The sequence below is a fragment of the Puma concolor genome, chromosome A2 (assembly GCF_028749965.1).
Source record: "Puma concolor isolate L17-30 chromosome A2, mPumCon1.1.hap2, whole genome shotgun sequence".
NCBI classification, from domain to species: Eukaryota; Metazoa; Chordata; class Mammalia; order Carnivora; family Felidae; genus Puma; species Puma concolor.
In genome coordinates, this window is record NC_141668.1 from 133,928,320 (window position 1) to 133,956,294 (window position 27,975).

A 27,975-nucleotide genomic window follows, 5' to 3' on the forward strand; every position below is an offset into this window, starting at 1 on the left:
CCTAGAAAAGGCCCATTTCTTAACCCAGGTCTAAAAAAATAGCAAGAACAAAATTGTTTGTTTTAAAGTTTATTTACTTATTTTAAAAGACAGTGAGAGTGTGAGAGAGCAAGCGAGGGCATGCAGGGGGTGGGGGGGGCGGTGGTGCAGAAGAGAGGGACAAAGAGAATCCCAAGCAGGCAGGTTCTGCGCTGTCAGCTCAGAACCCAACACAGGGCTAGAACCCAAGAACCGTGAGATGATGACCTGAGCCAAAACCAAGAATCGGATGCTTAACCCACTGAACCACCTAGGCACCCCTAAGTGAAAAGGAGTCAGGGAGAGGGACCAATCACAGCCCACCAGAAACCTTCATTGAAACAGTCAGACACAACGACCACTCCACACACATCATTACAACATTAATCAAAAAAGTGAAAGGAACAAGCGTTGCAAGAATATTGGGAAAACTGGAACTGGAACCAGTACACAGCTGGTGGAGATGTAAAATGGCACTGCTGTCGTCAAAATCAATCTCCAAGTTCCTCAAAAGGTGAACACAGAGTTTCCACAGGACCCAGCAACTCCACTCCAAGGTACACGCTCAAGAAGACCGAAAACATGTTCACACAAAAGCCTGTCCCAGAATATTCACAGCAGCGTTATTCATAATAGCCAAAGAGCAGAAGCAACTCAAAGGTCCGTCAACTGAGGCCTGGATAAGCAAATTTAGCATATCCCTACAATGGAACATTCCTTGGCCATATCAAGGAATGAAGCAATGACCCATGCTACAGCAAGACGGAAACTGGAAAATACTACACTCAAAGAAGCCAGACATAAAAGGCCACGTGTTGCATGATGCCATTTATAAGAAATATCCAGTAAGCCGGGCGCCTAGGTGGCTCAGTCGGTTAAGCATCCGACTTCAGCTCAGGTCATGATCTCGCAGTCCGTTCTGTGAGTTGGAGCCCCGTGTCGGGCTCTGTGCTGACAGCTCGGAGCCTGGAGCCTGCTTTGGATTCTGTGTCCCCACCTCTCTCTGCCCCTCCCCCACCCGTGCTCTGTCTCACTCTGTCTCTCAAAAATAAATAAATGTTTAAAACAAAAAAGAAAAAGAAACATGCAGTAAGCGAATTCATCAAGACAGAAAGTAGATCAGGGGTTGCCAGGGGATAGGGGGAGAAGGAAGTTGGGACTAACTGCTAATTATTTCAGGCCTTCTTTTCTGAGGGATGGCGACACTCTAGAATTAGATAGTGGTGATGGCTGCACAGGAAACCACTGACATGAATACTTTAAAATGCTGAATTTTGTGTTATGGGAATTATATCTTCATGTAACATAACGGCCAAAGGAAAGGTCAGAGATGATAAAAGAAAAGCACTAAACTTAACAGATGCAGAGTTGTTTCCTCACGCTCTGCAATCACTCAGCACCTGACAGTGGTCTCTTCCCTGAAAAGTCTCCCTGTCCACTTAAGTGACAGAGACACTGGAGATGAGAAGTAAATGGTAAGACGCTGAACAACGAGAAATGGTAAGGAGAGTGTGGTAAGGGTATTTAAGTCCATTTCGTTGTAGGGAACATAAATAAATTTATGATTAGTGTTCTGTATTTTTGAAAGAATAAGTAATAAGACAGTGAAAGAAACTAATACACGGCGGGGCGGGGGGGGCTCCTAGGAAAGCAGAACACAATTAAAGGTTCCACTGCTATTGTTTCTCTGCTCATTTTTGGTAGATCAGCCTGTCTGTGTAAATGAGTAGACAGGGCATCCTAGGGCATGAAAGTAAGTATTGTAAAACAGACTTAAAAAAAATAATAAGGGTGACAAATGTGTAAACCAGAAAAATAAGAGCTACAGCAGAGGAAATAAATGCACGATTTTCGATCAAGTCACTTCTCAGTTATTTCCCCTTTCCAGTACTCCGCCACTCTTTCCTGCTAAGCTAGTTCCTTCCTCCCCACATTCCTTCATTTCCAGGTTTTCCCTCCTGCATAAACACATCGCTCTTCCTCCACAGTGGGCCGACCTTTAGCTAATCTGCTTCTTGGGATGCATTCTCCCAGGGATGAACCTCACACCCCACAACCGCCTTGCTTCCCTCACACGCTGCCCACATATTTTCTATTACCGGGTCAGTCATTCATCCACTTATTCACCCCCTGCCCCGGCAAACGAGTGTGGTAAGGAACTATAGGAAGATACAATGGTAATCCAAAGCTGACATTATCTCTGCTCCATCAGAACCTACAGTCTAGGGTGGGACAGAGAGTTCATTAAATGAGCACACAAAAAGTGTAAAATGACACTTGATTTAAACAACTAAGTACAAGGCAAAGGTTAAGGACAAGGACCTGCGAGGATACTTAATAAAGGAGCGGGCAAGGGATGTGAAGAGCTGGAGGGGGAAAGAGGTCAGGCCTATTCCAAGGAGAAAAAGCAGCACGTGCAAAGGCCCCCATGCAGAGAATTAGCAAAAAGCATTTGAAGAAATAAATGAAGTCCACAACCATAGGGAAGCAATGTTGGGAGAAGGACTGGGGAGAGTCGGGGTGGGGTGGCGGGGGAGGTGATAGACAAAGGCTTAATTATGCAGGCTCTTTTTACCAACAGAGAGACAAGGGTTAGAAAACTACTGCAGGGGCGCCTGGGTGGCGCAGTCGGTTAAGCGTCCGACTTCAGCCAGGTCACGATCTCGCGGTCCGTGGGTTCGAGCCCCGCGTCAGGCTCTGGACTGATGGCTCGGAGCCTGTTTCCGATTCTGTGTCTCCCTCTCTCTCTGCCCCTCCCCCGTTCATGCTCTGTCTCTCTCTGTCCCAAAAATAAATAAAAAACGTTGAAAAAAAATTTAAAAAAAAAAAAAAAACTACTGCAACAATACAGGGAGAGAGGATAGTAGCTGGGCTATGGAAATGGCAACAAACCTTTTACCATCTGGATATACAGTTAAGCAATAATAAAAATGATAACAGCAATCATAATAACAGGCCACAGGTGTCATTTGCTGAATGTTTATTTCATGCCCAGATCCATGCTGTGTATTTTAAATATATTATCATTTTTCCTCACAACTCTCAACGGTAAATATTGTGATTCCCAGTTTGCAATCAAGGAAACTGAGACCCAGAGGAAGGTAAGTGACTTAAATCACCTGGCCCAGACCCCAGGCTATTGGTATGTGATAGGCAAGGAACTGAATGAAGTCTATCTGCCCAGCTTCCACTGACACAACATAGTTTCCTTATCATAAAAGGAATAAAAGTATCAACCACTGTAGGGCCAGGAACTATGCTGTGAGGCTTAAAATCAGTTAGGTTTTCAATCCTCCCAACAATGGTGCCCCATGGACAGCAGCATCCCCACTGTACAGACAGGGAAACTGAGGCAGGGCCAAGTCACTTGAGGGTAACATAAACGTTGTCACAGAGCCATAGAACAGGGAATTGCACGCTTTCACGACAATAAAGTTCTGGAGGGTTTTTCCTTCTCCATTAGGATGGCGATTAATTAAAAACTAAAACTCCGAGGCAGCACTTGATTGGGTTAAAGCCGTCTGTAAAACCTAAAATGAGGCTGCTTCTGAAATCAACATTCCTGTTTTCATTGTAATCTCTGGCCCACAGCCCTGGGAGTCCCAGATTTGTATCACTACATGTGTCACCTCACCACTGACAGCGCCTACAGACAAAGATAATCGCGGTTATAGATGAAAAACATGGGAGTCTTTCCACCAAATCGGGCAGAAGAAGAAATGACTCTGACAATCAAGTCATCTCTGGGGAATCACCTGATTTTCACCAAATGTGTAGTGAAAGTATCAACATTTCAAAATCAACACCAAAAACAAATATCGCTTACCACCAAAGAAGAATTTAGACTATGAGAAGTCAGAAAAACAGAAAAGAGTGAAAGAGACTCCCTGAATTCCTAATTACTCCATCATAATCTGCCCTCTCCCAAAACTCTAACGCTGCAGTAGGATATTTATTTATTTCTTTACTCACTTATCTCACACCGAGTCCAACAAAACAGAAAATCCCTTCTGTTTGGTCAAAGAGAATCTTTTCTTTTTCCTATCATCTGTTCACTCCCAAAAATATTTAATGAATGATCTCTAGTATTATAATAGATACTGTAATAAATGTTCATTTATATGACTTGCAGATATTGCCAGCCAGCCAACCAACACCTCTGTGAATACATACAAAGTGAGAACGATGGTTAAAAAAAAAAAAAAAAAAAAAAAAGCTACTTAGAGAGATTGGTATTTCATGTTTCCCTGAATCACCTTAACCTTCAGCTACTGTGACAGGTGTAATCCAGTTTTCTATTCACATGTGGCATTACACTGGTTTGGTGAAAGCCAAATAATTAGAGGTATACCTTTTGGACTAAAGTACAGTGCAAATTACAGCACGGTGCTATAAAAATATAATTTGTAAACTTACAGCAGAAAGCTCTCCCTTTGCTAATGCATTTAGCTTATATTAGAGTCAGAAAACCTACAGTAAAAATCCCCTATTAAATGGGTACGGTTTCGGCAACCTTTATCATTTAAATGAGGTCTTGGTGCATCTGCTTAAACAATGTAACCCCTAGGCATCATTTGTTTGTGGCATTTGCCCAAGTATTTTGAAATGTTTACTTTATTGCCAAGGCAACAGATGAGGAATAAGTAACAAGTCAGTCCCGCCCAGTTTTGTTTCACAACTATCCTAAAAAGATGCTGCTTGTCAGCCTCTCAAACCACGTCAAATCCAAAAGGCATTAAAGGTTTTACTACCTGGAAAACTATTTCAAAAGATTCCTCATAAGCACTGAAAGAAAAGTTCCCGCCAGACTAGATCCTCTTTTTCCACCAAGAAGGATAATTGCCATATTTCTCAAAGGAATAACAAGGAAACACAAATCCTCAAAAATTGACAAGAGAAAATTAAAATTTTATTTCCTAACAAAAGATTTTACAATGAAAAACTGATTTCTAAACGATGAAAGAAAATTATCTTTTTAAACCAAAGGTGATCTTTTTCTCATATGAACAGTGATTACATAACTTTCTGTATTTTTTTTTTTTTTTTTTAGTGGAAGTGTTTTTTACCAGACGTTCTTAAAAAGAAAGCAAAGAACAAATACTGGTTGATTACATTTACATGAAGTTCAAAAACAGGTAAAACTAAGAGTGATAAGTCAGACAAGTGGGGGTTCTTTTGGAGGGTGGTTACTGGCAGAGAAGTGTACCTGAGAACCTTCTACAGTGCTGGAAACTAATTCTTTTTTTTTTATGTGAATTTATTAATTTTGAGAGAATGAGACAGTATGCAGGGGAGGGGCAGAGAGAGAGGGAGACAGAATCCCAAGCAGGCTTCACTGTCAGCACAGAGCCTGATGTGGGGCTCAAACTCAAGAACTGTGAGATCATGACCCGGGCCGAAACCAAGAATTGGATGCTTAATGGCCTGAGCCACCCAGGCACCCCCGAAAACTGTTGAATTCTTGATCTCGGTAGCAGCTACATGGGTATTGGGGGTGTGGGGGGTAATAAATAAATAAGTCACAACCACAAAGCAGCTTAGATAACATTCCATTTCTTTTTTTTTTTTTTAATTTTTTTTTTCAACATTTATTTATTTTTGGGACAGAGAGAGACAGAGCATGAACGGGGGAGGGGCAGAGAGAGAGGGAGACACAGAACTGGAAACAGGCTCCAGGCTCTGAGCCATCAGCCCAGAGCCCGACGCGGGGCTCGAACCCACGGACCGTGAGATCGTGACCTGGCTGAAGTCGGACGCTTAACCGACCGCGCCACCCAGGCGCCCCGATAACATTCCATTTCTTAAAGGCATGTAAATTGTAATGTTTGCCTATTACCTTAACAATAAAGCTATCAGGGCTAAAAAGGGAACCAAACAGGACAACTGAGTCCCAACCATCTAAGCTCTCAGTTAAAGCCAAAGAAGGGATATGCAGATGGCTTATTCCCCAGCCCACAGACACATGAGTAATCTTTATAGTCACCTATCTTAATAAGGCATTAAGTCAAACCCACACAAGGCCGTCCAACTTTCTGCAATAAACAAACAAACAAACAAACAACGCTTTGATCAGGGGTCACATTTCTGATTAAGGGCTTGATGCCCAGTTTTGTTCAGATATAATAACACATACCCTATTAATTAAGCATACCATGCAAAAATTGTCATTTGCAAAATGTAAAGCTACTTAAATCATTACACAATGCATCTCTTTCCAGAAAAAAGTCATCCCAGAAAGTAGAGAGCCCCACTATGATACTCCCAAGTGGGGCTATTTCGCCCACGGCCAGAAGCTGGGGAGATCCAAGCTGCGGAGATCCCGTAGAAAAGAGATAAGGAGTGGTGGCAGGTGACTGGCTCCTGAGTGCAACTGCTTCCTACACACTGGAAATGTCTGGAGGGCCATGGGCAGGTCTACACGGACCACATGAAGGGCCTGAACCCCAGTCAGATAAAACCATGTACAACTCAATTCGCAATCCCAACTCCTTCCTACGGTTCTCTAATTTGAATAGGTATTGCCCAAACACAGACAAATAATAAACTGTTTGATGAATACAGCATTGCTTATAAGCAAGGACCCTGTTATATACATTATACATTATACATTACAGCAATGGTTCTCAACCAGGGGGATTTTGCCAGGAACACTGGCAGTGTCTAGAAAAACTTTGGGTCATTACAACTTTGATGTGGGGACTGGCATATTACCAGAATCTAGTGGGTAAACACCCACTGCTAAATATCCTACAGCCCCCAGGACAGCCCCCACAACACGAACCATCTGGCCCCAAATGATAATAGTGCCTAGGCTGAAAAGCCCTACAGAAACCAGTATGCAAAGACGACAAGAGGCAAATTAGCAAATTTAAAGACTTAAGCTCATAAAGCCAGATCAAAACATAAATAAATAAAAGCAAAGTGAAAAAATAAGCCCACTAACTTTCCTCTTCAATTAATGGCTTTTTCAAAAACATGAAAAATAAGCAGCACTATTTGCTTTGGGGGGGAGGGGGAAAGGGAATCTGTAAACAATCTGAATCAATGAATAGGGAGGGGATTACGTGAATAAATTATGATAACATCATACCATGACATCTTCTGTAGCCATTAAAAATAATGGTTTTTAGCTAAATGTACTGATTTGGTGAGACACCCATGAAACAGTGTCAGGAAAATAAATAAAGTTACAGAACACTGTAGACAGCATGAGTCTCCTTTTGTAAAAAGTTGAATAAATTTGTATATTTAGATGTATACAATATAAAACATATACATATTATATAAATTATATTTATAAATTTATAAATATAAAATAATAAATATAATATGCATATATAAATAAATAAAATAAAATATATAAACATAAGATAGATAGATAGATATATCTTGCATGAGCAAGAGAAGGATTGCTAATACAAACCAAACTGTTAATAATGATGTCTTTAGAAGGGCAGGATTAAAGATGGGGAGAAGGAAAATTAACAAGTTTTTCTTCAGATGTTATTATTCTTTTGGAATTACAAAAGCCATATCAAGGCCACTGGGCTCAGGGAAGCAGAGATGGAGCACGTAAAGGAAAGAGAAGAGCGGGGAAAGGGAAAGTGAGCATCACTAGGGCAGCCGATAGGGAAACCTGAATCTGCTGTTCCTGTTTTTACCAGTGAGTGTTGCTGTTGACCGATGTAATGGCTACAAGCAGTGAAATAAAAATGGGGAAAGCAACTCCAAACATCTGTCCCTTTGTTCACTATCAGGCCCCTGCAACCAGCAATGCAGTTTCGTTCCACTGGCTTGTTTGGTCTGGTTTCTCGGAGCCACTGCCCATCTTCAAAAATTCTGTACCGCCTAGTGATGGAATCAACCATGGTCATATCTCTTCTCAAAAAGAGACACCGACGTTGCTAGATGGCAGCCTCACTTCTGGCAAGCATAGATAAGGATTCAGCACATCAGTCTCCTTTGAGGTGCAACTCAGGGCACAGGCACTTAATTACCCAAGTCTCATTACCAGAGAGTTCTTTGAATACCTCTATTCTACCAGTACTCAAAACTAAGGGCTCCTTTACTGCTGGTCACTATTATTCAAAGCATCAAACGATATCGGTCAAGTTCTACTGCACAAATGAAACAGACCCAGCGTGAGCCACAGAGGCATTTCTAATAACGCCTCACTCACACATACCTACGTGCACGTATGAATGCCAAGCAATGTGTAACCTTGAAAAATGTACAACTGACACTTTTCCAGTGTTCTGTTCCCACTTGCAATGGACATCACTAGCCCCATCTTGAAAGCCAATATAGTAAGATTTAAAAATACAAGATGGGGAGCCCTGGGTGGCTCAGGTTAACATCCGACTCCTGATTTTGGCTCAGGTAGTGATCTCACAGTTTGTGGGTTTAAACCCTGCACCGGGACAGTGCAGAGCCTACTTGGGATTCTCTCTCTCTTCTCCTTCTGCCCCTCCCTCCACCTATCTATTAAATAAATAAACATTAAAAAAATAAAAATAAAAGATACAAGATGAAAAGTTGGACCAGTGTGAACTTCTTATATTTTGCACAAGTAACCATTCTTAAATTACCATGACAAGTAGGCCCTGGGTCTCTGTATTTCTTTCTACTCACGGATAGCACATAAAGAATCAGAAAACGTGATTTGTTTTTGCTTGCAGAAACGATTTATTACTATACTATTAATCCGGTACTAGTAAAATGAACCAAGGAACAAGTATTTATCTTCTCCAAGTTATGACATTCAAAGAACCACCACACTGTTAAGAAGAAAAACAACTTGGAAAACTCTTGAGCGGTCGCTGAGCTTTCTTTCAACCCCAGAGTTGAATCACAGTTGCGGCAGGATTTCACAATCCCCCCAGGGTCTGTGAAGACACTGGCGCCAATCACAGCATTTCCCCTGATTAGCAAACTGGCTTCAGACCCATCAAAAACTTTCACATTTGAAATTTAACACATCTATATTTAGAACATGAGTTGTAGGGCAACATTTGCTGCAAGCAAAACAGCAAAGGAAACACACACACACACACACACACACACACACACACACACACACACACACACTGCGGCTGTATTTGTTCCTATGGAAAGACAGATCCTAACTCCCCCGACCTAAATACAGAATATGCTACTTTAGAGCTGAGGCCCCCTAAGTATAGTTAGTGTAGCACTAGGAGAGCATCCAAGTGTATTATTATGAGAGGCACCTAGCATTAAGGAGTTTAGTGTGTTAGGGGCGCCTAGGTGGCTGAGTCAGTTGAGCGACCGACTTCAGCTCAGGTCATGATCTCACGGTTTGTGAGTTCGAGCCCCGAGTTGGGCTCTGTGCTGACAGCTTGGGCCCTGGAGCCTGCTTCAGATTCTGTGTCTCCCTCTCTCTCTGCCCCTCCCCTGCTCATGCTCTGTCTCAGAAATAAATAAACATTAAAAAAAAAAAAGGAGTTTAGTATGTTAAACCTACAAATACCATGGCCAGGAAGTTAGTATACATCTGAGGACTTGAGTCTGCTATAAGAAATTACAGAACAAGTGAAAGGTAGTCTGAATTTCCTGCCTAGTCTTAAAAGAGGTTGGACTACTCCTCAACTCCAGCCACTTGGTGATTAGACAGACATGTGGTTCCAGACTTTCCAGATTTTCCAGTCTTCCAAGAGAAGTTATTTTTATGTGAAATTTCTTAATTTTTTAAAATGTTGACCACTAATTCATATTTTGTCAAGGACAGATTTACTGCTCCATCCGAATGTGTCTGCGGGCCACACTCAGCCTGTAGGCCTGGGGTTTGCAACTTTGAGTAAAATGTTCACATAACTCAATTAAGCAGTTAAATTAGCAGCAGGAGACAAATGCAATTTTTTTTTTAAATTCTCGTTAAAACAAAACAAAACACACACACACACACACACACACGCACGCACACACACACAAAATTTACCACCTTTTAAGTGTACAGCCCAGTCTCCAAAACATTATCATCTTGCAAAACAGAAACAACACCCATTTCAAAAATCCCCTTTTCCCCTTCCCCAAACCCCTAGCAACAACCCTTCTACTTTCTGTTTCGATAAATTTTACGACTCTAGGTACTTCGCATTAAGTGAAATGATACCGTATTTGTCTTTTTGTGACTGGCTTATTTCACATACTCTAATGTCCTCCAGGTTCATCTTTGTTGGAGCATTTAACAGATTCCCTTCCTTTTTAAGGCTCAATAATAGTCCAGAGACATTTGGGACGCTTTCACCTCTTGGCTATTGTAAATACCGCTGTTAAGAACAAACATATAAAAATATCTCTTTGATACCCTGCTTTCAATTCGTTTGGATATATGCCCAGCAGGAATTGCTGGGTCACATGGTAGTTCTTTTTTTAATTTTTTGAGGAACCACCACAAGTTTTCCACGGCGTGGGCACTATCTTACAATCCCTCTAACAGCACACACACTTCCAGCTTCTCCACCTCTGTGTCAACACTTGACGCTTTCTGTTATTTTAATAAAAGCCATCCTAATAAGTGTGAGGTTTTTCCTCATTTGCGGTCTTCACTTGCATTTCCCTTATGATTTGTGATGTTGAGCATCTGCTCATATCCCTGTTTGTCATTTGTCTGCTTCAGAGAAAGGTCCTTTGCCCATTTTTAAATTGGGTTATTTGACTTTCTGTTGTTACGTTACAGGACTTCTTTAGATATTCTCATATTGACCCCTTATCAGGTATATGATCTCCAAGTATTTTCTACCCTTCCATAGGTCACACCTCTTCGTTCTGCTGATTACGTCCCTTGAGGCACAAAAGTTTTCTGAAGTTTGATGTAGTCTCACATTTAGATCATTCCCTTTTGTTGCCTGTGTTTCGGTTTTCCCATTGAAGAAATCATCGCTAAGTCCAAAGTCATGAAACTTTTCCCTGATGTGTTCCCTTAGGAATTTTACAGTTTGGGCTCTTATGTTTAGATCACGAATCCATTTTGAGTTATTTTTTTTCTACAGTGTAATATAAGGGTACAATTTCATTTTTTTGCAGGTGAATATCCCATTCTCCCAACACCACTGGTTAAAGAGACTGTCCTTTCCCCATTCTGTGGTCTTGGCACCCCTATTAAAGAGCATTTGGCCATACACAGGTGCATTTATTTCTGAGCTCTACTCTATTCCATTGGCCTCTTTGTGTGTCTTTATGTCAATACCACACTGTTTTGATTACTGTGGCTTTGCAATATGCTTTCAAATCAGGAAATGTAAGCCCTCCAACCTTGTTCTTCTTTTTCAATATTCTTTTGGCTACTGGGGCAGATGCAAATTTTTCATGAAAGATTCCTGGCTCCAGTTTTTCCAAGGCTCACACCGGTAAAAGCTCTCTTCCAATCCTCTATCACTACTAACATATAGACGTGTCTAACTTCAGAAGGACTTAAAGACGTAACTTCCTAGGAATTCCAAACTTAACAAAAGATGCAGCATACTGGAAGTACCCTGCCTTTGCTGGTGGAAGAAACAGTGGTTAAGAGCACAAGCCCCAGAGTCAAAGAGATCTGTGTTTTGGCTCCACCATTTCCTGTCCCGGTGGCCTTGGCCATATTATTTAATCTCAATTTCCCCATGTGTAAAATGGAAGTAAGGACAGCACCTCTTTCCCAGGGCTGCTGCGATAAACAAATAGAACGAGTCAAATAAGGTACTTAGTATAGTACTTTCCTGGCACACAGTGAGCACTCCATCCACTTCTGGCTACGAGCAGCCTTCCTGGAATTTAGGACTCTCGGTATTTAATGTTCTATTTTTATCAGTGGCGTAATTTTTATAGAATAAAACATAAAGTCAGGCACCTACAAGACCCAGGTGGAAACATATCTTTTACTTATTAAAAGCAAAAAGTTCAATGTCAGAAGCAAGGAGATCAATAGAAAGAAACAAACAAACAAAGTTAGGGTAATCTATACTACCTTAAAGAACCCTCAGATTCATTTGTCCAAAAGGTATTTGGCACAGAGAACCACTGGGCAGATACAGACTCAAATGTAATGCTTTACAAATCAATACTAAACAAGACCTTTCAACAATCTCAGTTTAGTCTGGTGTAGCCTGTACTACTAAGAATGTGAAACTAAAAGTTAAATCTCAAGGCGCCTAGGTGGCTCAGTCGGTTAAGCATCTGACTTCGGCTCAGGTCATGATCTTATAGTTTGTGAGTTCCAGCCTCGCATCGGGCTCTGTACTGACAAGCTCAGACCCTGGAGCCTGCTTCGGATTCTGTGTCTCCCCCTCTCTTTCTGCTCCTCTCCAGCTCATGCTCTCTGTCTCTCAAAAACAAATAAACGTTTGAAAAAAAAAAATGTTTTAAATAAATAAATAAATAAAAGTTAAATCTCAATCTAGGTGCCTCTCAAAGGCACCATTCATTAACAGGGCAGTTTCACAAGTAACTGTTAAAATGAGTGTCTAAGAGAAAACTATCAGATAAATTGTGTCCTGTGTCCCAACTGTTTATATCTACACCCATTCCTTACTTTGGAAAGTACCCTGATTTTCCTACAGGATCCATAGCTCCTTCAGCAAAGTTCACTTCACTGTGACTGACGAATGGGAACACGACTTAATTATGGCCAATAAGAAAGGTTTGATCTTCTTCCTTGCTATTCTGAAAAAGCGTCCAGAAATATGTCTCTCTTTCTGTCTCTCATTTGTGTTTTCTTTCTCTCTCTCTCTCTCTCTCTTTCTCTCTCTCTCTCTCCTTCTCTGGATATGGAGAATAAGCAGGCCCAGGAGTACATGGTAGTCTCCTGACATGAAGTAGAACCAACAATTCACTAAAGGTGACATCACACCATAAAGGCAGCATGGACTGGATCAGAAACCAGACCCATGATAGTAATGCTAGGCCTCTTGGTCAAACCAACCCTGAAGTTCAACTCTGAAAGGACCTGGACTCTTCACCTAAATGAACCAATAAATTATTTTTTTTTAAACATTTATTCATTTTTGAGAGACAGAGAGTGACAGAGAGTGAGTGGGGGAGGGACAGAGAGAGAAAGAGGGAGACACAGAATTCGAAGCAGTCTCCAGGTTCCAAGCTGTGAGCACAGAGCCGGACACAGGGCTTGAACCCATGGGCCGCGAGATCATGACCTGAGCCAAAGTAGGACGCCCAACCAACTGAGCCACCCAGGAGCCCCTAATAAATCTTTTTTATTTGAGTTGCATTTAATGCCATTTACAAACTACATGAATTTTTACCTATACAAACTGTGATCAAACTCTAATGCTAAAACACACTTTGAAAAATATATGCCCAGTCATGTATTTGGGTCTCTGGCCTCAAATATTTGGACTTCAAAAGGATAAGACCATACAAACCCATAAGACTGGCTCTCACAGTCTTATGGGAAACTGAGTATTAATGTTACTCAATTGACTGTCCCCCATCATCTCAATGCCACCCTTAAGAACTTGAAGATTTAACTCATGAGAGCTGTAAACATTTTCCAGGTATATTTCCTTTCCCCTCCTCTGAGTAATCTAAGGCTAATTACTCTGTCATACTAGAATATACATTCATTTTTCCATGTTAACCAAAATGAAAGAACTGTGGAGATCTGAGATGACATTATGAAGACCTTGGACATCAACAACTTCTTTCTTCCAAGGAGCCCAAAGAGCTTTATGCTCATTTACTGTCAACATTCCTATAAAAGAGATAGAAACAGGTATTCATGTGCCTGGGGGCAGAAAGATAAAGCTCTGATGAAGGTCACCAAGCACCAGGTAGTTACAGAACGAAGCCAGGCTCTCAGGGAGTCCCTACTCTATCTTGAAAATAAATCACGTCCCAAACATGTGTTTGAGGGGTCAGAATACAGTGATTCTCTTTTTTGGGATTTCCTAAAGTACACACTGGCAGATATTCTCCTTTCAATTCTCTTCCCTCTCCAAAAACCAGGCAGGAGAATTGTGTCATCAAGTAAATCTGAGAAACACCAGGCACAGATACACCAGTTTGTTGATTACCACACATTTCAGAACCTTTAATATGCTGATACACATTAAGATACTGGAGAAGGTTAAGTGAGTAAATGCAAATACATGTAAGAACACAGAAAAGACCTGACGCATACATATGTGCTCAGCAGGTGTCACCAGAAGAGGCAATAGTAGACAGAAGTCCAGTATCTAGAACCGAACAGCCCTGGTTAGGATCCCAGCTCTACCATACAAAAACAGAATGACCTTTCTTCATCCGTGACATGGGGATTAAAATACAGTTGACCCTGGACAACTTGGGTTTGGACTAGTCTGGTTCACTTACACATGGATTTTTTTACAGTACAGTACTGTAAATGTACTTTCTCTTCTTTATGATTTTCTGAATAATGCTTTCTTTCCTCCAGCTTCATTGTCAGAATTCAGCATGTAATGCAGATAACACACAAAATATGTGTTAGTCCATTGTTTACATTATTGGTAAGGCTTCCATTAAATGGGAGGCTATTAGTAGGTTCTGGGGGAGTCAAAAGTTACACGTGGATTTTCATGTGTGCAAGGGGTGGGCGCCCCTTACCCCTGTGACATTCAAGGGTCAACGGCAACACCTACTTTACAGGACTGGTGCATATAAAGTGTTTAAAGGGCACACAGAGAGCAGTAAGTGTTAGCTGCTGTGGGTACTAATGTTGTTGTTCTTGTTCCCCAAATGGATGTTAGAGTGTATAGTTCCTCAAATTTACTTAATCACAGAATCTTTTGCTTTCGTTTTGTTTTTCATAAAACTTCCTTTGTCATTAATAATTATCTAGCTGATCTTTTTTTTTTAAGTAGTTGCTTTTCAATGTGTTTTGTTTTTTGTTTTTTGAGAGAGGGAGAGAAAGAGACAGAGAGAGAGGGAAAGAAAGACAGACAGACAGACAGACAGAGAGCAACCAGGGCAGGGGCACAGAGACAAAGAATCCCAAGCTGGCTCTGCACTGTCAGTGCCTAGCCCGATGGGGGACTTGAACTCACGAACCATGAGATCATGACCTGAGCTGAAATCAAGAGTTGGATGCTTAACTGACTAAGCCACCCAGGCGCCCCTTTGGCTAACTTTTCAAGTCTAGTTTTCTTTTTAATTTTTTCAATGTTTACTTACTCTTTGAGAGAGAGAGAGAGAGAGAGAGAGATAAAGAGCACACACAAGCAGGGGAGGGGCAGAGAGAAGGAGACACAGAATCTCAAGCAGGCTCCAGGCCCTGAGCGGTCAGCACAGAGCTGATGCGGCGCACAAACTCATGAACACAAGATCATGACCTGAGCCAAAGTCGGACGCTTAACCGACTGAGCCACCACCCAAGCGCCCCTCAAGTCTAGTTCTTAAATTCTATTTACTGTCCCCCCTTCTTCTCTCTGAAAGGAGAAATCACCCCAGATGTGTCCACCTGCCTATCTCCTCTCTTACCGAACGCTCCCCAACCTTTCACCCCATAAGATTCCTTTTTTCCTTGACTATTCGGTAAATGGACATGGTTCCAGGAAGAAGGTCATGCTCAATTTCCCAATGTTAAACTTTCTCAAGTCATATTGCCTCTCACTTAAAACCTGAACTTACTGAAAAACAAGAAGAGAGTATCTCCAGGTCCTTGGATTACTAAATCAAAATTACCAAGTCAACACTGATGATGATGTGATTTAAGAGGAGGTAGAGGGAAGCCAATAACAACGTGCAGTTCAGTAAAAGAGAGTATAGTGCTGTTGTGAAAGGCATGAGTTTGGGCATCCAAAAGATCAGGGTTCAAGTCCCACTTCTACTCCTTGCTAGGCATGTGACTTTGAGATGCTTATCTGTAACGTGGAGTTGAGAGGCGGAACTCACTACTAATGGGATTGTTGCTGATGTAAATGAGATAATGCATGTGAGGCACTTAGCAGAGTGCCTGGCACATTGGAAGCATCAATAAATGCTAGACTGGCTACTGCTATTAAAATGCCACCACTGCTGTTGTTATTTCAGGACACAACTGCCCCAGCACGCCATGACTCACTGCTCCACTCAGCTTGCCCTGCCTCAGCCCTCATGAGGAATGTTTGAGCCCCTCACAGGATAACCCGAATTATATTCAGCACCATGACCGTCAGCCCAGCTCTGCAGCCAAGAGTTCTCTGCCAGTACAAAGCTTTCATGGAAGAGACACAGCAGGAACATAATAGATTTGTACCATTAAAAAAAAAAAAAAATCCAACCGCAGCACTTTGACAAAGATCACAGGCTCTCACTTGTATTAACCAGTCTGAACAAACAAGAGCCAAAGAGCTGCCAGAGCCCACAATCCAGGCCAATCTTTCCAGATTGGGATACAGAACCCTTGAGATTTATCTGGGGGTCTCCGATGGAAAAACGTACTTCGGATCTGCCACTTGAGAAAAAAGTCACCACAACAGTTTGTTAACTTTACAACACTTAAGTTATGATTGTCCTACATTATGAAGTCTTTAGGAAAGACCTGCCTCTGAAATCATCATCTAGATTAATACACCTTTAGTATCCATTCAAATCACCTGAAAAATTCCTAACTTCTAGTAATCCAACTAGTTATATACTATGGATTAAAGGAGAGACTGATTTGCTAATTCAGCTTCTCAACAAAGGAACTTCTCTAATATGAGGGAAGGAGGGGAGGAAATTCACTTGTCTGGAATACTTTTACTTAAAAACTTCATATTTTAAAAAATCCACTAAAACAACAATTTCCAATACTTAGCAATCTTAAAATCCTTAACACTAAACAGTAGGAATCATTGTGATCTATTCCAAGATCCAAAAAAATCCTTCAAAATGACTTCTCAAAGAATTCTGATGCCCTTCTCTCACCCCCAAAAAGTAACTTTATAATCTTTAGAAATGTCTATAATAAACTCTGGGATTTATAAAAAGGAGGAATCATAAATTACTGAAAAGCATTGATTCTAACACCCACTAGGAAAGAAAGCCATGGTTCATCCTGAGAAAAGAACAAACAGCATGTTGTTCCTTCCTGGAGATCTGCTATAGAGAATAGTGGGTATTTAAAAAAAAAAAAAAAAAAAAAAAAAAACCTCTTCCCCAATGGATCCTTTTATACAGATCACAAAGGAAAAGATGGAATTTTGATATTGCTAAGATTAACAAAAGCCTTTCATGAACAGTAAAAAAACATAAACAGTTAGAATAACTCTTAAAATAGTTTTCTTTAATGTATTTAAAGGAAGGGGAAGAGGAGAAGAGATAGGCAAGAGGAAAGTAAACCAAAAAAAGATAAAATTAACTTGAACCTATATTCTCATGCTGATATATTTAAGACCTTTGGTTCTCAAACGTGGTGTGGCAAGGAATCAGAGAGGGGCTGAGCAAAATACAGTGCTCCCAAAACCCTCAAATCAGTAGGACTAGAGTCCCAGGAATTCGTATTTTTGATTCATTCCCAGATGATTTTGACACATGTGACCTTCAAACTATGTTTAGTGAAACACTGCTTTTAGACACAGAAAAATATATATATATTCTGGGTAATTTAAAACATTTTTCATCAAAATGATGCAGGTAAGTATAATCAAGGGTCCCATAGCTCCTGGTAAATACTTTAGTTAGAATAAGAAAGTCCTCAGTCAATATCTGTAGTGCCGAAAGCAATATATCCCGACCTGGCATTTTAACAAAGGTGATATACATATACACACAGATACATGTATGACATGCATGCATCTGTGTGTCTATGTATGCAACTGCGTGTATATGTATATACTGGGCTAAGTCTACTGTAGTCAAGTAAAGCACCTGGTCTTTCTTTTCTACTTGCTCAACATAGACTGGTAGTCAAAAATAATCTGAACTTTAGGAAAGATGACTCTATCATATTGTTTGCAAGTTTAATACTGTACAGATGGGAAAGTGAGACAAGCATCCAAGCAAACCAAATTTCCGGTATCTGAACTTCCCCATAATTCGTCAGAGATTACCCAGGTCTCTGCTTCCAAACCAGCATTGTTCTCACACCTGGAAAAGAGCCTGTCTTTTCATATGCATAAGTTTAATTGACAGTCACTCTGATAGAGAAAGAGAATTCTAGTGCTGGCGCCAGGGAAGGCTGGGGGGCTGGGGGGGGGGGGGGGGGACAGAGCATAAAGATATTTATCAAGGGAATGGTCTTCTCCTCTCACCACAGAGCACATTATACCAAAAGCAGTATAAATTAGATGAGACTAATTTTCCTTATCACTAGTAGGAAATTCTCTGGTGATGCGTAAGGCTCTATTCTCATCTCTGTCAAGGAAACGAGTTAATTTTAATATTCTCTTAAGGATCTGTAAAACACACAGCTCGAATATAATCCCACTCACCATTGGCCATTTGTAATTTCAATTAACTCAGATTGCACATTCCTAGATTGACTTAAGTAGATACCAATAAAACCAACAGAAGGCCTGGTGGTTACTTTGAAAAGAGTTAAGAATCCTGAGAGACATAAACGTGGATGGAGAATATTTAATCAAGGAATGATCTAGAAAGAAAGAAAACAGACCCCTAAGACCCCTGTCAGACCCCTGAAAGACCAGGATTTGAATGGTGAAGTGTCATATGTAAGCATTCCTCTAAAAGTATAGTGCACACCCCACGCAATGGTGCTTGGGTTTGGAAATCAGACAGAAGTGGGATCAAATCACAGCTTGTCACGTAATTACCTACGTGACTAGGGGCAAGTCACACAACCACCCTTAATCTCAGTGCCCTTGTCTATTAAATACAAGAATAACAGTAACTATCTAATAGAGTTGTTGTGAAGATAAAATTAGATAATGCAGGCAGAGTTCTTAGCACATAATAAGCATTCAATAAATGTTAGCTTATTATTACTCTATTATGAGGGTCAGGTGTGTGGGTGTGAGGGTAATTTGACCTTGGCATCCAGTGATTGACAGGGAAGATAAAAAAACAAAAAACAAAAAACAAAACAAAACAAAAAAAACCTCAAGAGATTATGATGCTACAAATCAGGAGCCCAAACAAGTAAATCAAAGTGGCTCATGTATTATAAAAATTCAGCTGCACAAACACCTCTTTAAATGGTCATAGTAGGGGGCACCGGGGCGGCTCAGTAGGTTAAGCGTCCAACCTGGGCTCAGGTCATGACCTCGCAGTTCGTGGGTTCAAGCCCCACACAGGACTCTGTGCTGACAGATGCAGAGCCTGCTTGGGATTCTCTTTCCCTCTCCCTCTTTCTCTGCCCCTTCCCACACACTATCTCTCTCTCCCTCAAAAATAATTAATTAATTAATTAAAACTATTTAAAAACTGGTTATAGGAGACTGAGATTCTTACAGGGCATGGCCACTTTGGTTGTGCATGGCACAATGCGAGGGGCTGCCATTCCCAGGCCATTGTCAGAACACGCTCCTGCTACGGGTTGAGTTATGTGCCCTCAAGATTCATATGATCAAGTCCCAACCACCAATACCTCAGGATGTGACCTTATTTGGAAACCAGGTTATTGCAGATCTAATTTGTTAAGATGAAGTCGTACTGGAATAGCGGGAGCCCCAAATGAGTATGACTGATGTCCTTATAAAATGGGAATATCTGGACACAGACACCCACTCAAAGAGAAGCCATGTGAGGACTTGGAGTTACGTTACCACATGCTAAGAACCATCCAAACACAGGAAACAGGCCTAGAACGTATCTCTCCCTAGCACTCACAGAGGGAGCATGTCCCTGCTGACCCCTTGATCCTGGACTCGCACCTCCAGAACCAGGAGACGATAAATGCAATGCGGCAGCCCTGTCTACAATCTACCAGCTACCTTCCAGAGATGTTGACCCCCATATCCCTAACACAATGAACTGTGCTAGTGTCTGTCCCAAACGAACATACGTGCCCACCGGTGAGACAGGCGATCTATTCAGCATCCTTCAGAAACAGAGCTCGGTGCACAGAGAGAAAGTACATGCAGGCGACAACCTGTCAAACACTAAACAACATGTGCTGTCCCTACTGCACTGGCACCACTGGAATTCTGGAAGACTGAACAGCAGGAAGCTCTAATACCTGCCTAATACCTGCCAAGACCAGTTGCTGTGGCCAGAAGGTATACTGTCTTGCTTGGAAGAGAGGATTGTTTAAACACAAAGCTTCTACCTTTTCTGATTTGTCTAAGCAGTGTTTCAGAAACGTTTGGGGGTGTCAAAATCAACTGAGAATTTCATCAGAGCCAAAAACCCTCTATTGGAAAAATATACTTTACCCCAACATTTGCCCACAGGTTCAAGAGTCTAAGCAGGGCCAGCCAGAGGGGCAGTCACTTATGTAATTGCACAGGGCTTGGGTTTGGTTAAATACCCTGCTGCTACTGTGTTGAAATTATTAATTTTTAAATAAGGGGTCCCACATTTCCATTTTGTACTGGGCCCCACAAATTATGTAGCTGGTTCTAGGTTTTAGGAATATAAAAGCACCAGGATAGTGGACCTTTGAGCTGTACCTATTCGGAGAGAGGAAAGATTTACAATTCTTCAACAGAGTTTATTTGAGAGCCCCTTTTCTGAAGGGCTACATTAGGGATGATTAGGGATGAAACATTAACAAGCTGGTCACATATTTGAAAAACACACCCTCATCAAAACCAGAATAGATCTGTCTAGTCACTTAATCGTATCATTTTTTAAAGGCTGGAATCCAAATTACTACAAATGATTTATGCATTCAAAGAAAGTCATTATATCAAAAACCAAATGTCTCTGTAATCACAATCACCATAAAAAAAAAAAAAAAAAAAAAAACCTAAAAATTACGTTTGCTCCAAAAACTTCAGGGTGACATGAGCTAGCAAACAGAAGAATTTACCCTGTCTTCCCAACTTATCCTAATACACAACGTCACCACCATCTGGCCATCTTGACTTTAGCTGCAGGTAGTTTCCAATGATGGCTGTCAGTCAATTGAACCAGGCTGCCCAGTGTTCATATCCTTTTGTAGTTCCCTCCCACAGTGAATGTAGGCTGGCCCCTGACTTGTGTAACCAAGAGAATGTGGCAAGGGTGATGCTTTGGCAATTCTGGACCTAGCCATAAGGAGACTGGTAGCTTCCACTTACTTTCTCTTGGAACGTTCACTGTGGAGAGAAGCGTGAGGCACCAGGCAAGGAATTCAGTGACCCTACTAGAGAGATTGCATAGAGAGGCCACAAGAGACCCTGAAATTATATGAGGAAAAGAAAGTTTCATTTGTCTCAGGGCCCAAGGCAGATCTCCAGATTTCTCCAGCCCTGGTCACCACCTAACTACGACTATAGGAAAGATCCCAAGCAAGACCAGCAGAAAAACTGCCCAGTTGAGCCCAGTTAACCTTCAAAACTGTGAAAGATAATAAAATCATTATTGTTTTGAGCCGCTTAGTTTGGGTCATTTGTTACACAAGAGTAGGTAATTGAAATAAGCTCTAAACATTCCACTGAGAAAACAGAGGGTAGGAACAGGGCATCCACGAGGTAAATTCAGCCCACAAATGAGTGCTAGTTAGCACTGGTTTGTTTGTGTTTTGTTTTGTTTTGTTTTGTTTTGTTTTGTTTTGTTTTGTTTTGTTTTGTTTTGTTTTGTTTTTAATATTAGGTAACACTTGGGGCGCCTGGGTGGCGCAGTCGGTTAAGCGTCCGACTTCAGCCAGGTCACGATCTCGCGCTCCGTGAGTTCGAGCCCCGCGTCGGGCTCTGGGCTGATGGCTCAGAGCCTGGAGCCTGTTTCCGATTCTGTGTCTCCCTCTCTCTCTGCCCCTCCCCCGTTCAAGCTCTGTCTCTCTCTGTCCCAAAAATAAATAAACGTTGAAAAAAAAAAAAATTAGGTAACACTTAAAATTGGAAGACGTCAGATAAAAATCTAGATTTCTGGTTTCTGAGAAATCAGAATAGCAGCACACTGGACCTCCAGACCATCATGGTAATAACCAGCAGCAGCAGGAGAGAATAGTTGTTGCCCCTCTACTCAGGGTTCATGGTCTTGTTGGGTCTGAGTTTCTGCCTGGCTTAGTCTCTGTTAGATCATCTCTTCACCCCTACTGTCCTTAGCAGAGTGACTGGCACACTAGTTGGTCCACACCTGATTGAGCGATTGCACTAAGTATCAACTGGTCTTATTGTCGATCCCACGTGATTGCCAAATCCTATTGTTCCTACCTCAGTTATCCCCTCCTTTCCAATCCTATCACCACTGCCTTCATGCCCTCTCTTAGATCACTGCAAGAACCTCCTAAGGTTCTCTCCTAAGGGTCTCCTCGCCCCCATGCTGTACCTCCAATCCATTCCAATCCATCCCCATAGGACCACCCACTTCAAACACAGATCAGGTATATCATGGACTCCCCCCAAAAGCCTTCAGTAGGTTTCCTGGTTGTGATACTGTACTAGATGTTACCAGTGGGGAAAAATGGGCAGGCACACAGGCTCTCTCAAGATAATTTCTTAAAATCATGTGTTTTGGGAATCTACAATTATCTCAAAATAAAAAGTTTAATTTTTAAATCTATGAATATGTTCAATGTACATATATTCTTGGACCCATATATTTTACTTCTTTCAAAATTAAATGTGTATGACATTTTTAAACGTCTTTGGTTGCTCCCCATCACCTACAGATCAAAGTCCAAACTCGTTCAAACAGACTTTCAAGGCTTTCCTCATTTTGTCCTTTATTGAAAACAATAAATCTCTGGAATCCTCAAATGCATCCTGCATGCTGTGTGCATTTGTCCAGCCTAGGGCCATCCTCCATTATCTTGTAAACCCTCTGCATTCTCCAACATGGAGTTTAAATTCCCTCTGCCACAAAGTCTTTTTAAAGTCTCCCAGAAGAAATTAATCTCTCCCTACCCTAGCCCCCTGTGTTTTGCTTGCACCCACAGTGTGCCCAGCCATCCTTGTGTCTGAGCCATTTCTGCATACATATATGGTAGGGACTGTAACACTATCTCCTGCTGTCATTGCAATCCATAGAATAAACCAATTCGGAGAGGTAAAATGATATTCCCAAGATCACACAGCAAAGCAGCACGCTTGAGAAGCCTCTTCCCAAAACTCTCTGCTTTTCTGCTATACCTCAAAAACTGGAAAATAATTTCTCCTCTGTTAGCTAAAACAGTCACTAACAGAATTCTGCATGTATTGGGTGGGAAGACTTGCTTGAATTAAAAGAGTAGAAGACAGGGGCGCCTGGGTGGCTCAGTCGGTTAAGCAGCTGACTTCAGCTCAGGTCATGATCTCACGGTCCGTGAGTTCGAGCCCCACGTTGGGCTCTGTGCTTACAGCTTAGAGCCTGGAGCCTGTTTCGGATTCTGTGTCTCCCTCTCTCTGACCCTCCCCCATTCATGCTCTGTCTCTCTCTGTCTCAAAAATAAATAAATGTTGAAAAAAAAAAAAAAAAAGAGTAGAAGACAAATATTTGCATCTTATGACCCCTGAATAACGTTACCTTCAAAAAAAGTGAACAGACATTTCCCCTCTCTGCTTATAAACGTGGCATAATCGTATCCTTCACAGACACAAAAGTCATAGTGAAGCATATGACATTTACCATCATGCAATCCCTGCTTTCACTTGCACATCAGTAAGTGAATGTCAGACGGAATTGTTCTCATTTGCTTTAAACCCAAAGAGGTCCCCTGAGAGATTAGGGATAAGGAAACTTTGGAATAAATTTGAGAAAAACGTCTTTTTGGAGGCTGAGAATTTTATAATCAAACAAGACACAAGGTATGTTTAATATATTTTAAAGACAATTCTGAGTTCTATGTGCTTGAAGGTAACTAACAACTACATAGAACTTGGTAGTTTACATGCTAATGAGAAATTACAGCTTGGGGCCAAGTGCAGAGTTGAGAGAAAAGTACCTGTGGATGGTCCTCCAGTCCTTACCAGAAACCTGGGTGAGGCAAACTCGGCAGCTATTTGCAGATCTAAGTTCCACTTCCTTTGTTTCCTACTAATAGAACCAGAACTTGCTCAGGGAGCTAATGTGCCATGTAACACAGTTCCAGCCTTTGAGATGCAAGGAGGCATCTGCAGGGCGGGTGGAGCGGTTCTGGGAAAGCCTGTGTTTTTCCCTCCGTAGAGCTGCTATTCCTCCTCACGTTCCCCTTTTCTTAAAGCAGATGTGGCTCCTGCAGGGGTAGCAGCCATTTTGCAAACACAGAGTGAAATACACTAGGAAAACGCCAAGACAAATCACTGTGGATGGTTCTGACACCAGGGAGCCACTAAAAGAACGGCAGTGGTCACAGACATCTGGCTTCTTAAATGGGAGATAAATGAATCCCTAGTTGGTTCAACAAATGTTAATTGGCTATTGAGTTTCAGGCATGAACATGTAAACCTGATTGAAAGCCATTCTTCCTTCCTCACTCTCTTCCCATTTAAGTCACCCAGGCCTCTGCTTCTTCATCCCCCAGCATCTACTATTCCTACCCCCTTCTCTCCAATTCTCCAACCACCAGGCAAGTCCCAGCTAGCACCATCCCCTGCCTGAACTGCTTGCTCTTCATTGGTCTTCTTTGTCACCACCCTTGTAATCCATTCTCTGTGGCACTGCCACAATGATCTCTCAAAAACATAAACAGAATCCCACAGTTCTTACTTAAAATTTTTCCATGCCTCCCTATTAACCTGTGAATAAAGCCCATCCTCCTAATTATGGATTAAAAAGTCATTCTATGGCCCCCATGACACTGAACTTGAATTAATTTCTTCTCCAGGTTTCAGCCTTCAAACCATTCCCATACTCTTGGCATTGTTTGCACATGTCCCAAGGACACTCTACCATGCACTTTTGGCTGAACCACTTTACCCATCCTTCCTGAACATATCATCTAGGAATTTTATCAACACTTCCACATTTTGACTTAAAAGTATCTAACTACCTAGGCTTAGTACAACCATTTGCACTTCTTTGTACATCCAACTGCCCAGTGCAAGCTTCTACCTTCCATTAAAACCGGGGACTTTGGGGCCAAATGCTAGTCAAAGGCCTGCTTTTCTCAAAAGCCACTTATAGCTCCGTATTACAATCACTGTTTTTCCTTCCCTACGTTATATAAAAAAAAAAAAAAAAAAGGAAGTTGAACTTAAAGATATATTGCAAAACAGCACAAAAGTTCAATTACAGATACTGTAGAAAGAGTGACCTAAATGACTACAGTGGAAAATGTTACCAACACTGGAATCAGTGTTTATCCATTTCTGGTGATGCGTGGTTATTATGATGATGCATGGTTATCAGTCATGAGTGAGCTTCAACATCAGAAAATGTCAAAACTTTATGAACACAATCCCAGTGAAGATAGGAAATACATACAAACTTGATTTGAACATGGTTTATGTACTAGCTTTTTATTTCTTTATTTTGGCAATTTTAGTTCCTAGTATTTCCTATGAGTCATTTTCCATGAATATAAAACTGCCCACCTAACACTGACCTTGACTAACTTCGATCTTTTGTGACCTATAAAAGCATAAATGCATAACTGTAAGAATTCTACTATTTTCAATTTCCTGAAATAACTCCATTTATATAAATACACCAACAGTAACAACAACCTCAACGTTATTTCCTACATATGAAACATGTTGATCTCCATGGAATACAATACATCTTAGAATACAAGTTCTACATAAGCCAGAGATATGCTAGCAATAGAATTAAAAATAATAGAAACAGGGGAGCCTGGGTGGCTTAAGTGGCCAACTTTGGGTCAGGTCATGATTTTGCGTTTCGTGGGTTCGAGCCCCAGCATCGGGCTCTGTGCTGACAGCTCAGAGCCTGGAGCCTGCTTCAGATTCTGTGTCTCCCTCTCTCTCTGCCCCTCTCCCACTCATGTTCTGTCTCTCTCACTCTCAAAAATAATAAACTATTAAAAAAAATTTTAGGGGCGCCTGGGTGGCGCAGTCGGTTAAGCGTCCGACTTCAGCCAGGTCACGATCTCGCGGTGCGTGAGTTCGAGCCCCGCGTCGGGCTCTGGGCTGATGGCTCAGAGCCTGGAGCCTGTTTCCGATTCTCTGTCTCCCTCTCTCTCTGCCCCTCCCCCGTTCATGCTCTGTCTCTCTCTGTCCCAAAAATAAAAATAAAACGTTGAAAAAAAAAATTTTAAAAAAAAAAAAATTTTAAATAATAGTGGAAACATATAATAGTAGAAACATACAATAGTAGAAATATAATAGTAGTAACAATTATAAGAAAAGTTTTCGCTGTAGTTATTTATTATTTTCCATGTTCCAATCCCTATGCTAAGCACTTTACATATGCATTATTTCATTGATTTCTTGGCACTACAACTAGCATCATCCTCAAATGACAAAAAGAGGAAACCAAGTTGTCAAAGACGTTGACAACTCCGTGCTGGTACATCTGGTACATAATGGGACCTGACTTATGACCCTACATCATCTACCCGTAGGACAAGCCTTCTTAATCACAACTGCAAACATGTACATAGCACTTAGCATGTACCAGGGGTTGACAAATAGCTTTCATAACAACCCTATGTAGCAGGTATTATTACTATGCTCATTTTACATATGAGGAAATTCAAACATGCAAAGGTCAAGTTACTAGGTCAAGATGACCCAGCCAATAAGCTGCAGATCCAAGATTCAAACACAGGCCAGGATCTCCAGAGTCTGTGCCCTTAACTACCACCCTATTCACTGCACTATCCTCCAAGGAATAACTGAATCCAGGGCATTTATAATGTGCTGAGCATTGTGACACTTTCCATATATTATCTCATGAAATTCTCTGACAACTCTGAGGTAGGTGATATTTTTATTTCCACTCTACACATGGAGGTTCCGGGGCTCAGAGAAGTTAATTTGGTTTTCCAGGGTCACATAACCAACAAATGGCACAATGGGAAATATAAAGTAAGCAATGTTTGGGTTTCACTCCCCACCTCCCCAAGTTTTTTCCTGAGGCATGTATGTCTGGGAAACAGTATGCATCAGATTTTCCACCTCTTTAAAACTGTTCAGTTCATGTAATTTAGGGTGTGACTATTCATAGATACCTTTGAGCTAATCTTATGGGAGCCAGTGTAACCACAATGCACACTGCAGAACAATGCATGCTTTCTCTATAAATTAAACATGCCAACCAGGCTTGGGAAAAGCCCATCTTTGTGATATGAACACTTAAGACAGTTTAGTTTTAGAAATAAAGAAAGCCCACTGCTGCTGTTGTGTTTCTTTTCCACACACAGTAGGAAAGTTTGCTCTTCCTTCTAGAGAAAGTACTACTCAGTTTTCTACTCCTACCGTCTTAAAAGTTCCATTATGTGAGCCAACATAATTCCCTCCAGAAAAGCATTATGAATCCTATTAAGAAAAAGCAAAAGTTTCTCTATTCATTTTCAACAAATTGGATGGAGGAGGATGTAAACAGAACTAAAGCTCATTTCTGGAAACAGAATTAAGGGATAAAAATGCAACTACAGCAAAATAAACTGATAAATCACAGCCCAACATGTCAAGCCTACACCAGTTACAGAGTGTTGATTTGTGAGTGTCGCTGAGTTTTGGTTTTTGCAGAGACAACTTTAATAAAATTCTGCAAGGCCACAGAGTTATGCTGGAGACAAAAATCACATCTTCAGCATCTTCAATAAAATGCAAAGTCAATAACAGTTGTTACCCTTCGCCAGGATAGACATAGACACTTAATATGACTAGACAAGACAAAATGCAAAATTTGCCTTTTAATCATTTTATTCCTTCACTTATGGACTCATTTGACAAATATTTATACAGTGCCCATCTGCGCAAGCCCTGGGCTAACCTCTGGGAATACAATAGTGAGTCGAATCACTGTGCTCCCTGGCCTCATGAAGTTGGGAGGCAGATACTGAACACACAGATAAAAACAGGATAATTACGGAAGTAATTACGTATGTAAGTAAGT

General features: G+C 41.2%; 1 protein-coding gene and 1 long non-coding RNA gene across 6 annotated transcripts in view; one reads left to right on the plus strand and one right to left on the minus strand.

The window, feature by feature from the left end:
- The window catches only part of MITF (melanocyte inducing transcription factor), a 227,473-nt gene that overhangs the window by 167,208 nt on the left and 32,290 nt on the right, over positions 1-27,975 (minus strand). The gene's annotated exons all lie outside the window — the stretch shown is intronic.
- On the plus strand, positions 21,599-22,557 carry LOC147583526 (uncharacterized). The gene is made up of 2 exons (XR_015248295.1): positions 21,599-21,648; positions 21,878-22,557. It is a non-coding gene; the product is annotated as an uncharacterized LOC147583526 (long non-coding RNA).